This window comes from Pseudorca crassidens, chromosome 1 (assembly GCF_039906515.1).
Source record: "Pseudorca crassidens isolate mPseCra1 chromosome 1, mPseCra1.hap1, whole genome shotgun sequence".
Lineage (NCBI taxonomy): Eukaryota > Metazoa > Chordata > Mammalia > Artiodactyla > Delphinidae > Pseudorca > Pseudorca crassidens.
In genome coordinates, this window is record NC_090296.1 from 47,202,740 (window position 1) to 47,216,690 (window position 13,951).

The following is a 13,951-nucleotide window of genomic DNA, read 5'->3' on the forward strand; positions in this document are numbered from 1 at the left end:
AATTAACTGGATAATACCAGCCCCCAAGTTTTTCCCTTTCTTTAATAGCAAGTATTGAGATCTGAACTTGTCAATAATTATCTGTATTGTCTCTTAATTTCACTTTGCTTAGGTAGTCTCAGTTTTTGATTTGTAACATGAGAGTAATAGTAATTTTAACTATCCCATGGGATTATAATGAGGATTAAATTACAAAGATGAAAAGTATATTTAGAAAGTACTTTGTACCTTCTGAAGCACTGCACATGTGTTTGCCTGTTACAGGTATATATGTGTTATTCAGATAAGGCAGTTGATTACGCTCTGGCCTGTATTTGATCCACTGAGCCATACTCCTCTTCAGATCATTTTAAGTTTGGATGGGTGGATAGGTAGACAGATGGGTGGACAATGAATGGATAGATGGATAGATGGATGGATGTATAAATGTATGTATTCATATATATTCTATTTTAAATATACATAATTAACAATTATACTTAATCGGATAATAAACAACTTAGAAGTAAATCCAAAGTAGGAGATTAGGTTGAATGGATTTTACAAATACTGTTTGTGTGGTTTTAAACATAATTTTAGATTCTTTCAGTACTTTGAAAAATGTCCTCTAATGCAGTGCTTTCTAAAAATCCATGAACCCATGCTGGTACATAAACTATTTGTTCCCAGTAGCAATGATAATAAACCTACAGGCTAGTTCACTACTTTTTTTTTCTCCCTAAAAGTTTCTTGGTTTATGTTCTGGCACAAGCTCTTTAAGTTCTCATGCACTGGCAAGTTGACTAATAATACAGTATAGTACACTAATAGTATAGTAATAGTACTGTCAACTGTAGTAGCACTGTTCTGATGGCAGGTTTACTATTCGTTCATTCACTCAGCAGGCATTTATTGAGCACCATATTAGTTAACATAATGGTAGAGGTTATAACAAATAAGTCCTGAAGTTAACATAATAGAAACCCATTTTTCAGACATATCACAGTCTGCTCAATTGTTCTTGGTCTGGTGCTCTTCTATGTGGTTTTTGGGAAAACGGCTCTTTCTGTTTTGTGACTCACTCTTTTATAGTCTGCAGAGTCCTCTTCATTTAGCTAGCAATTGAAAAAGAGATGACAGGGAAGGCGTAGCCCCTTATTAGCCATGTCAAGAGTGACATGCATCACTTCTGCTCACATTCTCTTGAGACAAGTGCCCTCCCTTTCCCCGAGACAGAGGGACTGGAAACTATAATCCCTGGCTTTGTGGATACTTCCCAGCATTAACACTTCATTAGGGAAGGGGAGCAAAAAATTTCAGTGGTCACCTAAACTAGGGCTTCTCAAACCATCTGAGGTGAAGGACCAATTCTGTTTTTTAAAATGTTAAATCTATCACAGCCTGATAATTGGGAAAAAAAAACTATAAAAATAAATTACTAGAAAAAGAAAATAAACCGAAGATATACAAAATACAAGTCCAGTTTTTAAATTATTAGATTCAGCAGACATAAAATTAGCATACGGTTTCTCTACTTAGCTCGTAGAGGACTGGTAGCACCACACACAGACTGGCACTATCCTTACCACACTTGAGTTGCACTGTTCTAGACTCTGGAGTTAAAATCAATAGGGAACATTTTTTTCATGTAGGGAAATATAATAAACAAATTAATAAATAAGATAATTTTAGGTAGTGATAAGCATTATGAAGATATGTTACCAGCAGATGTGACCCAGCATCTTCTGGAGAGGACTTCTTGAGGAAAATCTTTATCATGATCAAGATAGAACATCAGATTCAGGAAAATGTATTTAGAACAAAAAGATGCAACCATGTTTAAGTGTATGTGTTATGCTTCATTTTCATTTCTGATTTCAAAATTTTCGTAAGGATTCAGGATCTAGCCCCTTTAAAAAAACAGGAGGTAAAGAAGAAATATTTTAAGCTTCTTATCCTCTTTTCCTAAGATAACATACACATTAATGATTTTTATAACAGTTTTATTGAGATATAATTCACAAACCATACAATTAAGTAATTTAAAGCATGCAATTAATGGTTTATAGTATATTTACAGATGTATACAATGATCACCATATCCAATTTTAGAATGTTATCATTATCTAAAAAAAAAAAAAAAACCCAACTCTGTACCCTTTAGCTATCAAACTCCTGTTACCCATTGCCCCCAGCCCTAAGCAACTATTAATCTAGTTTCTGTCTTTATATATTTGCATATTCTTGACATTTTATATAAATTAAATCATATAATGTCTGATCTTTTGTGACTGACTTCTTTCACTTAATGTTTTCAAGGTTCAGCTATGTTGTAGCACATATCACTACTTCATTCCTTTTTATGGGGGAATAATATTTCATTGTATGGATATACCATATTGTGTTTATCCATTCATCAATCAATGGACATTTGGGTTTTTTTCCACCTTTGGCTATTATGAATAATGCTGCTATAAATGTTTGTGTGAGTCCTCCAGCCATGTTCTTCTTTTTCAAGATTGTTTTGGTTATTATGGATCCCTTGCAATTCCATATGAATTTTAGGAATGTCTTATTAATTTCTACAGAGAAGCCAGATAGGATTCATAGAGGGATTGTGTTGAATGTATAGATTAAATTAGGGAATATTGGCTTCATAACAATGTTAAGTCTTCTGATCCATGAACCTGGGATATTTCAATTTATTTATGTTTTCTTTAACAGTGATTCATAATTTTCAGAATATAAGTTTTACAATTTTGTTAAATTTATTCCTAAATATTTTACTCCTTTTGATGCTTTGTACATGGAATTTTTTAACTTCATTTTTGGATTGTTCATTACAAGTGTATAGAAATACAATTGATTTTTGTATATTGATCTTGTATCTTATAACCTTGATGACTTATTTATTATTCAAATAGTTGTTAGTGGATTCCTTAAGATTTTCTATGTACAGGTTCATGTCATCTGCAAATAAAGATAGTTTTACTTTTTCTTTTCTAGTCTAGATGCCTTTTATATCTTTTACTTGCCTAATTACCCTGGTTTGAACCTCCAGTATAATGCTGAACAGAAGTGGCAAAAGTGGACATCCTTGTCTTATTCCTGAACTTCGGGAGAGAGCATCCAGTCTTCTACTATTAAGTATGATGTTTGCTATGGGATTTTGTAGATCACCTTTATCAAGTTAAGAGTTTCCTTCAATTCCTAGTTTGTTAAGTGTTTCTATCATGAAAGCATTTTGGATTCTGTCAGATGCTTTTTACTTCATCTATTGAGATGATTAAGTGGTTTTTGTTTTTTATCTTACTGATATGGTGTGTTACATAAATTGATTTTCAGATGTTAAACCAACCTTGCATCCTGGGATAAGTCCCAATTGGTCATGGTTTATAATTCTTTTTATATGGTGCTGGATTTGGCTTGCTAGTATTTTGTTGAAGATTTTTGTGTCCATATTCATAAGAGATACTGGTACGTAGTTGTCTTTTCTGTGATATTTTTGTCTGGTTTTGGTTTCAGAGTAATACTGGCTTCATAGAGTAAGTTGGAAAATGTTCCCTTCTTTTGTACTTTTTGAAGAATTGATATTAATTCTTCTTCAAGTGTTTTGAAGAAATTGCCAGTGAAGCTCTCTGGGGCATGGCTTTTCTTTGTGCATACTTTTGATTATTAATTTAATCTCTTTTCTTGCTATAAGTATATTCAGATTTTCTATTTCTTCTTGAGTCAGTTGCAGTAGTTTGTGTCTTTCTAGGAGTTTGTCCATTTCATCTAAGTTGTCTAATTTATTGGCATACAGTTGTTCATATGGAATTGTTTATAATCCTTTTTATTACTGTATATTCAGTAGTAATGCCCTTTCTTTCACTTCTGAATCTAGTAATTTGACTCTTCTCCCTTTTCTTCCTCAATAAATCTAGCTAAAGATTTTTCAATTTTGTTAGTCTTTTCAAAGAACCAGTTTTTCGTGTCATTGATTTTCTCTATTGCTTTTCTATTCCCTATTTCATTAATTTTCAACTAATCTTTATTATTTTCTTCCTTCTGCTTGCTTTGGGTATAGTTTGCTCAACTTTTTTCCAGTGTCATAAGGTAGAAGTTTAAGTTATTGATTTGAGATCTTTCTTGTTTTTTAATTTAGGTATTTACAGCTATAAATTTCCCTTTTAGCACTGATTTCTCTGCATCCCATACATTTTGATATGTTGTATCTCCATTTTCATTCATCCCAAAGTCTTCTGTATTTTCTATTTTGAATTCCTCCTTGAAGCATCAATAATTTGGAGTTTGTTGATTAGTTTTCACATATTTGTGAATTTCCAATTTTCTTCTGTTTTTGATTTGTAATTTCATTCTATTATAGTCAGAGAACATATTAGTACTATCTTCACTCATTTAAATTTATCAAGGTTTGTTTTATGGACTAACATATGGTCTATCTGGGGAAATGTTCCATGTGCACTCAAGAAGAATGTATATTCTGCCGTTATTGGGTGGAGTGTTCTACAAATGTATGTTGGATATCATTGACTTACAGTGTTGCTCAAATCTTCTATTTCCTTGATCTTCTGCTTCTGTTCTATCCATTATTTAAATAGAATACTGACGTCTCTGACTACTCTTGTTGAATTGTCTTTCTCCCTTTATTTGTTTGCTTTATGATTTTGGTACTCTGTTTCTAGGGTCATATATGTTTATAATTGTAATATCTTCCTGATGGATTTTTCTTCTTATACAATGTCCCTCTTTATTGCTGGTAGTGTTTTTGTGTTTTAAGGTCTCTTTTGTCTATTAGTATAGTCATCCCAGTTTTCCTGTGGTTGCTGTTTGCATGATATATTGTTTTACATCCTTTCAATTTATTTGTATCTTTGAATATATAATATGTCTCCCACAGAGAGCATATAGTGGGATCCTATTTTTTTAATCCAGTATGGCAATTTCTGCCTTTTGCATGGGTTTTTATACCATTCACATTTAATGTTATTATTGATGTAGTTGGATTTGTGTTTGCCATTTTACTTTCTTCTTTATATTTTGTTTTTTGTTCCTTTGTTCCTCCTTTACTGCTTTCTTTTGCACTAAATGAATATTTTCTAACGTAGCATTTAAATTCTTTCATGATTTTTTCACTATTTTTGAGTTGTTTCCTTAGAGGTTGCTTTAGTGCTTATCATATACATCTTAGCTTATCAGAATCAACTTCATGTTGCCACAAACTTAATCTTAGTGAGATATAGAAGCATTATTTCTATATATTTGTATTTGTTATATATTTGTATTTGTATTTGTTATATATATTATTGTTGGACATATACATCTGTAAATATTACAGACCCAACAGTACACTGTCAGAGCTCTCACTTTATATAATTTTATGACGTTTAAAGAAGCTGAGAGGAGAAAGGAGAGCAGGTATATATTTACAGCTTTTGTTATATTAACCTTATTTATCATTTTTGGTTCTCTTCATTTGTTTGCATGGATCTGAGTTTACATCTAGAGTCATTTCCTTAGGCCAATAGAGCTTTGCTTTCACTCACCTCCTTTGTGCTCTTACTGGCAAATACATTTTATTTCTATATGCTTTGGTCCAACATTATATTATACACATTTTATACAGTTGATTTTTAAATCAATTAAGAGAGAGAGAGAAAATATGCATTTTACTGTCTTTTGTAATTACATAATTACCTTTAATGGTGCCCTTTTTTTTTTTTCTGGTGTGGGTCTGAATTACTGTCTGGAGCATTCAGCCTGAAGAACTTTTTAAAAATATTTCTTGTAGGACAAGTCTGCTAGCAACAACTTTTCTCAGTTTTTGTGTATCTGGAAATTTATTCCATCTCTATTTTTAAAGATAGTTTTGCAGCATACAGGATTTTTAGGTGACACTTTTTTTCTTCGAGCACTTTAAATAACATTATCTCCTAGAATCCATTGTTTCTGATTGTAAGTCAGTCGTTAATCTTATTGGAGTTCCCTTGTAACTGATGAGTTATTTTTCATTTTCTGCTTGTAGGATTTTCTCCCTGTCTTTCATCATTTTTGCTGTAACGTGTCTGTTTTTTGTTTAATATTTATTTATTTATTTAGCTGTGCCAGGTCTTAGTTGCAGCACAGCGAGATCTTTGTTGCCACATGCAGGATCTTCATTGCAGCATGTGGGATCTTTAGTTGCGGCATGTGGGATCTTTTAGTTGTAGCATGTGGGCTCTTAATTGCAGCATGCGGGATCTAGTTCCCTGACCAGGGATTGAACTTGGGCCTCCTGTATTGGGAGCACGGAGTCTCAACCACTGGACCACCAGGGAAGTCCTAATGTGTCTATTTGTGAGTCTCATTGTGTTTATCTTACTTGGAATTTGTTGAGCTACCTGGATGTGTAGATTAATGTTTTTCAATAAATTTGGGAACTTTTCAGCCATTATTTGTTTGAATATTTCTTCTGCCCTTTCTATCTCTCCTTTCTTTCTAATACTCACATATGCATATATTGGTATTTTTAATGCTATCTCACAGTTCTCTGAGGATCTTTTCATTTGTCTTTATTCTTTTTTCTCTCTGTTCTGTAGGTTGTATAATCTCTATCAATTGTCTTGTTTGCTAATTATTTCTTCTGTCCATTTGAATCTACTGTTGAGCTCCTCTAGTGTATTTTTAATTTCAGTTGTACTTTTCATCTCCAGAATTTCCATTTTTCCCTATAATTTTTATCTTTATTGATATTCTCTATTTGATGCAATGATGTCGTTGTGTCTTCCTTTACTTCTTTAACTATGATTGCCTTTAGTTCTTTGAGCATATTTATAATGGGTACTTTGATGTCATTGTCTGTTAAATCCAACATCTGGTCACTCTCACAGGCAGTTTATGTTTTTTCTGCTTTTTTTCTGGTGTAAAGAACATACTTTCCTGTTTTTTTGTTTCATAAATTTTTAAATGGAAACTGGATGTTTTAGATAACATAATATTATAGCATCCCTGGATATTGGTTTCCCACTCTGGGGCTTATTTTTGTTATTTGTTTGGTTAACTCTCTGGATTACTTTAGGGAAGTCTGTTTTCTCCTGACACTGTGAAATCGCTGACTTTACTACTTAGGGGGCACAGCCTTGGGTATGCCCAGTCACCCTGGGATGAAAATAGTTTTGGCAGGGCTCTCTTAGGTGGTCTCTTTCTCTGACCACACTCATCCACTAAGTGCCACTAATTGCCATCTGATTACTATATTGTTTTAAACAATGTACTAGGGGCATATATTGCTTTATAAATGAATCCAATCAAATCCAGGCTCCTTTGAAGATATAATTGCAGAGGTATTTGAGATTTGTTCTGACCCCAGTTGTTTTCCCCCATTGTCCCTTTTCCCAGTTCTCTCCAGCAAATTAACCAGCCTACAACTTAGCATATATCTCCAATGAATCTATCAGTACCCTCCCAATTTCCTTTCACTACCACTTCCACTGTTTTTGAGAGTTTCCTTAGGATTGAACTTCTCCACTTAGCACTGCTCTAATTCTGTGGTGAGCAAGTAAGCAGATTATGATTTAGCTTGTCATATATATATGTCTACAGATAAAAGCAAACAAATGAAAATGGACTAATTAGAATAATTGAGAATCCAGTCTGTTGAGAAGTTATAGTTCTCACTATAAAGGAAGTAACTGACATTTGACCTTTGTGGGTTTAGTTAGAATGAACTGACCTCCCTAGGTCTTATCACCTCTAGACATCCTGACAAAACTGGTCTGGTCTGCAGAGCTAAACTCAGACCTGGAGCAGGTTCTCTCCTTGCCACCTGGTCATGTAGGCTACCTGTCCCAAACCCAAGTCACACCTTATGTTCTTTCTGGGACTTGCTAACTAAAGCATTTACATTGTGTTTTCATCAAAGAACTTAGCAGGAAAGACTTGGACTCATTTGAATTTTACCTAATATTATATAAGGGGGTTATCTATGATCTCTTTGGCAGACATTTTCAGATAGAAGAAGATTGGAACTTCTCTAGCTGTTGTTATTGTTGAGAGTGAGCCCTCCTAAAGTTAGAAAGAAATGTGAAAAGAAGTTGAAAGGATAATGAAGGATGGGAATAATTAGACATGTGAAGGCCAGAATGTAAAGTTACTATCTTAGATATTATGCAGTGGGTTAAAGGTAGCTAAAGACAATAATGGCCAAAAGAGTATAGAGATCCTAAGAGGAAGAGGAGAATAAATCGGGATAAAGAGGAATTACAAGAAAAGACAGAATCGATACTCCTTTCCCCATTTTCCCCCAGTTAGCAAAGTGTGTTCTCTGAGCCCTTACAAATACTGAAGGTCAGTTTTGACAAGGGAGCATTTCTGCTAATGGCATCACACTGGGCAATATAGCTAAGGCACTTTTTCTCATTAATTTGGGTTTCTAACCCATCATGAAAGAAGGTTGATTTATTTATTCAAATGTTTATCGAACTTACCGTTTGTAAGTCAGGGTGCCAGGAACTAGGGACATGACCGTAAGCAAGATGGACAGGAGGGTGGCTGATATCAAGTTAACAGTCAGTTATTATTCAAGGTGGTAAGTGTGAGGAAATGCAATATGCACAGGGTGTTATGGGAGCAAAGAGGAGGGGCATCTAATCCAGACTTGGCAGCTAAGAAAGGCTCCACAAGCAAGGCTCCTATTAGGCTGGAATCTCTAGAACAGGACCTTATCTCTCTTGTTCACTTGAACATCCCTAGAACCTAGCACAGTGCCCAATATGTGATGGAAGCTCAATAGAAATAGAATGAATGATTGAATTAATCAAAACTTATCTTTACTTCATTTGCTTGGTATAGAAATTGTCCCAATGGGTGATACTATCCCAAATCCTGTTCTTTGATTCTTAGAGTTTCCTTATGAGAAGAGAAAAAACATTTCTGGGAACACTGATCTGACATTTACTTGCCATTAAACTTCCATGAATATCAAAATTTTAGTCTGAACCCTCAAATAAGAAAGATAATGAAATGTCAAGGTGATATCAAATATATCTTTTAAAAAATCAGGGGAAAAATCAATATGTAATGCCAATGGAAACATTGCAGTACAACGTAATTTGAGCCTTAACAACTCAATGAAGCAAGTACATGTTCCTATTCAAGCTCTTTCAGAATGTGTCTGTAGTGTTTTAACTGGATATTTACAGATAGCTGAAATACCTAAGAATCACTTGATTATTATTTGTAGCTGCTTCTGTGCACCACAAAGAAATTAGCTGCCAACTCTATTTTAGTGGCTAACATTTGGAAAACAGACCAAAAAAATGGCTTCAAAGGAATATCCTCATATTAAAACTCATGCAAATAGTCTGATATGGGGCAAGGAAAATGAATTTCAAATGAGAAGATTTACCACTTAGTAGCTTTGTGATCTGGGATAGGTCAATCTTTCTGAGCTTGGTTCCTAATCTGTGAAATGCAGATATCATGATGTTGCCTAACCTCATGGCACTGCTGTGAAGATCAAAGGAGATCATGTAAGTGGAGGAACTTTGAAAACTGTAAAAAGCAATATGTGTCAATTATTAAAATAATATTATGAATGGAAAATGGAATTCAAGTTGCTAACCATGAATGTGGCCCATGAGGGAGAATCTTTAATGTTCCATATTCAGCTCCAGAGCCCTTGACCTGTCAGCAGTTCATCACTTAAGATATGGAAAAAAATCTCATGCTGGGCGAAAGATTTAGGAATTGGGTAAAACAGTTGAAAAAACAAAAAAGTCCTCTGATCAATCTCACAACCCAAATTGTGAGCATCTGCACATATCCTTTAAAAGAATATCCTTTTAATCATTTGGGAAGCATTTTAGCCTCCCTGGAGTTCTCACTGAAGCTGATATGGAAAACTCACTTACCCAAGTGGCTTGAGTGACTAACTAGACAATCTTTATTAATTTGATAGTTCTAACTGTTTAAATAAAACCTGCCTTGATGGTGGAAGGCTCAGAGCAAGGCTGGAAGGGGCAGGATCTGGGACGAATCGCATCCAGGGAAGACAGCTGAGACAGCTGCTTCCCTAAGCGAGTGTTTGAGAAGCAACATCTTTATAAGACTAAAAGGGTTTATTTTCACTATAACTAAAAGAAACTAAGTATCAGTCACCACTAGCAAGAGTGATCTTTATCTATCTTTGTTGGCTTGAGAGAAAGGGAAGGAATCTTAAAAGGCTCCAGCAGCTGCAGGCTCCTCACAGAGGACATCTCCCTCACATTGCTGACATGTCTTGGATTTTTCCAAACTTACATTGTGTTAGAAGAAATTACCTCAGAGGTTGAATGTCCTCCTACACGTGTGACCCCATGTGGGTGTAATCAAGTACCCCTCTCGCAGAAGAATCAGGATTCCCTAGTCTGTTTCTCGGAAAGGCCAGCGATTGCCTTGCGAAAGGTTTTGTGATCCCCTCCTGGCTTGGAAGGCTCTCTCTCAGCACCTGTGAGCCCTCACCCTGGAGAGATGGCTAATGTGCTAATTACCCCAAACCGAAAAATGTAAGCTGTAAACAAAGGAGAGCTGTGTTTATAATCAATCAGTTTTATGACCTTCTGATGGTGATGATATCAGTGGCGTTTACACTGGGAGACCGCACAGCGTTCTCCAGCAGCTGGCCGCTTCTGTTGCTTGAGAGCAGGGAATGATGTGGCCCATTAATTGTAGTCTTTGCACTGAAGGGCATGTTACCTTGGCCAAATGGCCAATCTGGCTCTTGGAATTGCCAAATAAATTATTTTCAAAAATCTCAAAGTCAGCTTGGATGGTTTTCAAATAATCTGTGGTTTGGAGCCTACACTCCTTCTGTACCGCCCCCCTCACTCCCCACTGCCATCCCATGAAAAACTAAAAATGCATTCTTTCTGAGCTGTAACTTGATATATACATGATTTGAAGACAGCAGGGAGACACTTTAATCCCAAAGAGAGAGAGGCTTGGCCTGGATGCAGGAAGAGCTCACCCCCTCTGATTTAGGACTGACCTTTGCTAGTCACTCTCCCTGCCCTGAAGCTGTTTCTCCACCTGAAGGCTGAGGTGGGGATGACTCGGCAACAGATGCCTGCAGAACACTTCGCAATCATCAGACCAGGAGGATCCATACAAAGTGTAAATATCATAAAATGTGGCAAGAGAAATGTTTACACCAACCTGTGGTTTCTTATCAAAGCCAAAATTTCTGGGTTCTTGAATGAAAACTTCTGGCTGCGCCTGTGAGATTTGCAACTGCCTTTGGCACCAATGAAATACGATTTTTAAGGTGCCCAACAATGTCCTGGGGGTCTCCCAAACCTCCTTTGTATCCATTTCCTTTCATATTGAGTCTTTCCAACTCGTGGAGATGAGGCAGGAGAACTCTGGCTGCATTTTGGATTTGTTAACCATGCAGAGTACTTGCCAGTGAAGCCCCGAATTCATCTTGCCCCCAAGTGCCTTGCCCTTCACTTATAGACCCCTGGGAAAACCCAAGCCCATCTGCTTCTCATTCATTTACACTTTACTCATCAAAATGTTGGTTTTGGTTGGATTCCTTTGTTTTTGTTTCAAGAAACCCTTAAGAAAAGATGGGTGGGTAATTAGCAAGGAGTGCTGATGACCCTAAGCTCTCTGTCCTTTTTCTAGCATAACTTTTGGTCCATTGTATGGTGACAAGCAGTATTTTTTCCCCATTTATCCCACTTACTAGGCTCCCTAAATTATTTATTTTTTTTTAAAAGAATAGAGTGTTTTGCTTCTGTCCCACAACCAGAGATTAGAAAACATGCTGGAATCTGCAAGGGTTTTATGAGGGGAAACTCATGGGATCTCAGACTTTTCCTTTTCTTTCTTCTATTTTAAAAGAGCCAACTGCTTTTTCTTACATTCATGAAAGTGAGTGAGTGGCTGGGAACTGTTTATCTCACTGACTTTAGGGAATAGGAAAAGGAGTCTAGTATTGTATTCTTCCCTCCCCACCACCATCCCCTTTTCTTTGTCAAATACTCTTAAAACTGAATATTTGTGAGCTGCAAGAAAAATAAATGTAGTATTTTCTGGTCTTACAGTTTTTTGTTTGTTTGTTTGTTTTGTTTTGTTTTGTTTTATCCCCTCAAAGCAGCTTCTTTTCCCTAGCTTTTAGTCAAAATCAGTAGTTGCAGCATCTTAAGTGGGGCCAGATCCCTTCCTCACTTGCAGTTGTAAACTTGCTGATCTTTGGAAGTAGAAATAAAGTTAGATTACATCCTGTTTCTCCCACCAGCAGAAATAGAATAGATAGCTCCCTCCCCAATCCTTAGTTTACACATTCCTGAATAACAACCATAATCTAAACCTTGTAGGAACATGATGAGAAATATCTCATTTAAAGGATGCATTACTGTTGCTTATGTATTGTATTGACTACAACCTTAAACAAGGTTCTTATTTAAAGATTAAGGGATTTATATGCTTGGGTTAAGCTATCAAGTTTTGATAGTAGTGAGCCTATTATGAAGTATCTCAGTAACACCTTACGGCATGTATTGATTTTAATGATGTGACAATCAGGCACCTATACAATTTGGCAAATTCATTTCCATTTTATGTAGTAATGGTTTTACTTTCTGTTATGTGTGCCAGATAGTTGAAGACCAATATAATCTGCAAAACTGAAGTAATTGGGCAAAGGAGACCTAGCTGCTATTATGGGACTTAAGAAGTTCCAGAATTACCACTGCAGCTATAGCTTTATGTTAAATACTGTTCAGGTGGGTGGCAGGCTAGGCCAAGCATTGAGAACCTGTGCTGTGGAACTAGATAAACCCAAGTTGAAATCTGAGATCTGATACTTAGCATTAACTAGGGCAAGTTACTGAGCCTTTCTGTTTTCTCATTGATATTATAGGAACAATAATAGTGCCCTGTCCAGTGGTATGTTGGTAATAGCTTGTTTCCACAGTTTGAATATTCCCACTTGGTTGATTCAAGTTGTCAGCTGGAGTTGGGAGACATCAGCACAATCAGTTTTCATGAGCTGGTGCAAGCCATTGTTAGCACTCCACTAACAGTACCCAAACCTTATGGTTGTTGGGAACATTAAATGAGATACAGCATGTGAAGTACTTAATTTTGTGCTTGTATATATTTTACTTCCTTGATTCTAAGATGCCATCAATTGTAAGAAAAACCACAATTTAAAAATAGATTTTAATGAAAAACATGTTTATTATTGTATATATCCTATATCAGAAATGAAAAAAATAAAAATTTTGTCATAGAATTGAGTAAATTGTGTTTACTCTTCACTACACACTGTGCTAAGCATTTATCGTAGGTAAGAGACCCTCATCACACATGTTTTTGGCTTAATGACTAAATTTGTTTGCTTATTAAATTAGAAGTACTCTATCAAATGCTAATACTCTGGGCCTTCTAGTTCTTTCATTAGAATTTTTACCTGTAGAAGTCTCTGTGTCACACCTTGTATTAACCTACGAGTACTACCACAATAAAATATCACAGACTGGGTAGCTTAAACACAGAAATTTCTCACAGTTCCAGAGATTTTTAAAGTCCAGGATTAAGGTGTCAGTAGGGTTGGTTTCTCCTGAGGCCTCTCTCTTTGGCTTGCAGCCGGCCATCTTCTTGTTGTGTCCTCATACGGCATTTCCTTTGATCATAGGCATGCCTGGTATCCTTCCTCTTATAAGGACACTAGTCCTATTCAGTGAGGGCTTCAACATACAAATGTGGTGGTGGGAGTCCATACACACCTCTTTAGGCTGTGTATTAGTTTCCTAGAGTTGCCATAACAAATGACCACACACTTCGTGGCTTAAAACAACAGAAGTTTAGTCTCTCACAGATCTGGAGACCAGAAGTCCAAAATTGAGGTGTCAGCAGGGCCATGTTCCCTCAGAAGGCTCTTGGGGAGACTCTTCTCTTGCCGCTTCTAACTTGTAGTAGCTCCAGGCATTTCTTGCCTTTATGT